This window comes from Otolemur garnettii, unplaced genomic scaffold, assembly GCF_000181295.1.
Source record: "Otolemur garnettii isolate 467f Iridium unplaced genomic scaffold, OtoGar3 scaffold00003, whole genome shotgun sequence".
NCBI classification, from domain to species: Eukaryota; Metazoa; Chordata; class Mammalia; order Primates; family Galagidae; genus Otolemur; species Otolemur garnettii.
In genome coordinates, this window is record NW_003852398.1 from 4,895,147 (window position 1) to 4,899,735 (window position 4,589).

The 4,589-nt window shown below is 43.1% G+C and overlaps 1 protein-coding gene across 1 annotated transcript in view; it reads left to right on the plus strand.

The window, feature by feature from the left end:
- Window positions 1-4,589, plus strand: part of UBTD2 (ubiquitin domain containing 2) — an 89,963-nt gene that overhangs the window by 81,900 nt on the left and 3,474 nt on the right. The gene's annotated exons all lie outside the window — the stretch shown is intronic.

Below are 4,589 nucleotides of genomic sequence, written 5' to 3' on the forward strand. Positions count from 1 at the left end.
AAAAAAAAAAGAAAGGTGGGCACAATATACTAGATAAAGGAACTGCAGTATGTAGGCCTGTAGTGATATGGTGCTAAGAAGTAGGGGACAGGGAAGAATTTCATAGTCAAGGATTATTAGGTCAATTTTTTCCTGAGCCTCTGCCCTGGATTGGGAATTTTACCAGTGCTTCTTAGTTATAGTGCCAACATTAGGTGGGACAGGATGGCTAAAGAGTACAGAGTTGGATATTTCCCTTCTCCAGATCAGTTAGGCTCTGATAAAGCCCCAACAGGTTAGTCTCTAGTTAAATAATTTCTCTTGACAGAATGCTCTGACATATTTAAAACTGATTGTTTTTGCTCTTCCCCCTTTGCCTACTAGCCAAAACCATAGGGGATGTTTCTCTAATACTTGCAATAAGGAGGTGGTAGAGAGGTCTAGGAGGTAAAACTCTTGAGAAGTCACTCTCCCAGGCCTGGGTCCCCTGGAGTTTTTATCCTTGACTTGCTTACTGAGCCTCCAGCAGTTCTCCAATTACATTTCAGGTGTCCCTAATCTGCACTACTTCCACAAAGGTTTTAGCTCCTGGATTTGTGCTCTGATAAATGTGACTCTCTGTATTCCCATCTGTCTCTCCAATTTGGGGGGCATTGGTTTGCCCTGCAATTGATCTTATCTTACAGATCCAAGAAGAGGTGTTAAATTTTCAGTTTGTTATAGCTTTTTATTTATTGTTAGGATGGGGTGGTGATTTCCAAACTTCTTACATGGCAGACTAAAAACCAGAAGTCTAATTTATTTATTTATTTATTTATTTATTGAGACTGTTTCACTTTATTACCCTGGGTAGAGTGCTGTGGCATCATAGCTCACAGAAACCTCAAATTCCTGAGCTCAAGTGATTCACTTGCCTCAGCCTCCCGAGTAGTTGGGACTACAGGTACCCACCACAATACCTGGCTATTTTTTAGAGACAGGGTCTCACTCTTGCTCAGGCTGGTCTTGAACTTGTGAGCTCAAGCAATCCACTCACCTTGGCCTCCAGAGTGCTAGGATTACAGGTGGGACCCACCCTGCCTAACCCTCAGAAGTCTAATTTTTAGTTTAATGTAAAACTAGAGCCTATTTATAACTCAAATTCTATTTTTTTTTCTTTTTTTGAGAGAGTCTCACTTTACCACCCTTGGTAAAGTACTCTGGCATCATAGCTCACAACAACCTCAAACACTTGGGCTTAAGCAGTCCTTTTGCCTCAGCTTCCCAAGTTGCTATGACTACAGGTGCCCACCACAACAGCTGGCTATTTTTAGAGACGAGGTCTCACTCTTGCTCAGGCTGGTTTTAAACTCCTGAGCTCAAGCAGTTCACCTGCCTTGGCCTCCCAGAGTGCTAGGATTATAGGTGTGCGCCACTATGCCTGGCCTCAGATTATAATTTTATAGGCAGAAATAAGGGAAAGAGTAAATAAACCAGAAGCCTTTCTAAAAATAAAAAATAGGCTCGGCGCCTATAGCTCAACCTGCTAAGGCGCCAGCCATGTACACCTAAGGTGGCAGGTTCGAATCCCCAGCCCAGACCCACCAAACAACAATGATGGCTGCAACCAAAAAATGGCCGGGCGTTGTGGCAGGCGCCTGTGGTCCCAGCTACTTGGGAGGCAGAGGCAGGAGACTTGCTTGAGCCCAGGAGTTGGAGGTTGCTGTGAGCTGTAATGCCACGGCACTCTGCCCAGGGGGACAGCTTGAGGCTCTGTCTCAAAAATAAATAAATAAATAAATAATAAGTTGCCTTTTCCAAATTAAAATTTGGGAATCTTCTAAGCAATAGAGTCTAGATTGCTTATTCCAGCATTGTAGATATGAGCACTGCCTAAGCTTGAGTAAAAAGATATGGCTACGTGGCAGGCACAGTGGCTCAGACTTATAATCCTAGCACTTTGGGAGGCCAAAGCAGCAGGATCACTTAAAAGGCCAGGAGTTTAAGACTGGCCTACGCAACATAACTATTAAAAATCTTAAAAATGAGTCAGGAATGGTGGCATGTGCCTATAGTCCCAGCAGCTCAGGAGGCTGAGGTGGAAATATCACTCCAGTGAGCTGTGATTGCACCACTGCATTCTAGTCTAGGCAGCAGAATAAGACCATGTCTCAAAAAAAAAAAAAAAAAAAGAAGAAGAAGACAATGACATACTTTCTGGCTCTAACTCTTTCATGGAGTTTTTCTCTCTCCCATGTTTGAGATTTGAAAACTAAACCCTGACTTGCTGAGCTGAAAGGCAAGAAGGAAAAGACTGAGCTTCTTTCCATCATGTTGGAGAATTGAGTATTCAGCCAAAGTGCCTAATAGCTATTAGTTTGTACTTTTTTTTTTTAGACAGAGGTGTCATGGTGTCAGCCTAGCTCACAGCAACCTCACACTGCTGGGTTTGTGATCCTCCTACCTCAGCCTCTCAAGTTAGCTGGAACTATAGTCACTCACCACTATGTCTGGATAATTTTTCTTTTTTTTAGTAGAGATGGTGTCTCACTCTTACGCAGGGTGGTCTCGAATACCTGAGCTCAAGTGATCCTCCCACCTCAGTCTCCCAGAGTGCTGGGATTACAGGGGTGAGACACCATGCCTGGCCCGTGCCTTTGTTTTGAGGTTGGCTTGCACTACTGTTTTAGCACTGTACAAAAGGCTGCTATGCATCTCCAGTTCTGGGAGTCTGTACACATAGGATATTTTTCACTTAAGACATCATTCTACCTTTAGTTTGACTGCTTTGGTTTGCAGTCCTGCTGTATTACATCTCTTGTGGTATGTGAAGATACTGCAGCTTGAGACAGTGAACATTGCCCACTTGACTATGTGTTTATAAGTACACTGGGCTCGGTGCCTGTGGCTCAAGTGGCTAAGGCACTAGCCACGTATACCTGAGCTGGTGGGTTTGAATCCAGCCCGGCCCACCAAACAACAATGACGGCTGCAACCAAAAAATATAAGTAAACTGGTACTACAGTGGGATATTACTGGTGTAGGGAACTCCTAGTGATCACAGCTGTGTTTAAATTAGATTCACTTCTTCAGTGTCATGGCAGTGTTAGTGAATAACACAAAGGTTGAATAGATAAGAGAAAATCATGTATATTCTGCTTTCTGACTACCACCGCAGCCCCTTTTATGTTACTTAGAAAGCAGACCAGATCAGACCCATGGTGAATTGGCAACCACTTTGGTCTCATTTCAGATGCTTTATGTTTTCATCCAGTTCATTAACTTATTTGTTCATGGATGATCATTTCTCAGCAGCCTACTCTGTATATTAACTACCTTGTGTGTGAGTGTTCTGAATATGATAGTTCTGAAGTATTTTTATTTATTCCAGTTGATAACAACTGCTGTTAATATCCTCTTTTTTTTTTAAATTGAGACAGAGTCTCACTTTGTCACCCCGTGTAGAGTGCCATTGCGTTATAACTCACAGCAACCTCAAACTCCTGGGGGTTCAAGCCATCCTCTTGCTTTAGCCTCCCAAGGAGCTGGGACCATAGGCACCCGCCACAACGCCTGGCATTGCTCAGGCTGGTCTCGAACTTGTGGGCTCAAGCAGTCTGCCCATCTGGGCCTCTCCCACCCAGAGTGCTAGGATTACAGGTGTGAGCCACTGCACCCAACCTATTAAATTCTGGTTTGAGGAAAGGACATATTATATATAACCTTAAAATATTTATTAAGCCATGCTTTTAAGCTCCCCACGGAAGTCTTGGTAGTTATAATGTAGGTTATATGCCTGTCTACCAAAGTACTCAGCTGGGTGGAAGCCCAAGAGTTCAAGATCTGCCTGCGCAACATAGCAAGACCCAATCTTTAATTAAGTTAATTAGTAAAATTATAATGTGGTTATTCTTTATAAGGAAATTAGCCACTAATACTTTAAAACTGTAAGTGCTTTTTCACCTCTCCTGAGCTAGCTTGTTAGAAACTTCATACCCCTTTTGTTCTTCCTTTTAAAAATTCATAGCTTCAGCTTGGCACCTATAGCTCAGTGGCTAGGGTGCCAACCACATACACCGGAGCTGGCAAGTTCTAATCCAGCCCCGGCCTGACAAACAACAGTGACAACTCCAACCAAAAAATAGCCAGGCATTATAGCAGGCCCCTGTAGTCCCAGCTCCTTGGGAGACTGAGGCAAGAGAATCGCTTAAGCCCAAGAGTTTGAGGTTGCTGTGAACTGTGACATCACGGCACTCTACCCACAGCAACATAGTGAGACTCTTGTCTCAAAAAAAACAAAACAAAACAAAACTATAGCTTCTCTGTAATAGATGATTAATTGGGATTAAATAAACACCTCAGTTTGTAATAAGTGTGCTAATAAGACTTATATCTAAGCAGTGAGTGAGTCTGTGACAGCTGGTAAGACTCTCATTTCTAGTTTGTGATCTCTTTGGACTAAGGACTTTTGGCCAAGTAGTTCAATTTAGGAAGTCCACCAGACACTAAGAAAACTGCTCTGGAACACTTGGTTATAGTGAGTTGGGCTTAAGGGATCTGTTTTTTTCTTGTTTGTTTAAGGTAGCTGACTCTGGGGAGGCATCTATGGCTCAAGGAATAGGACACTGGCC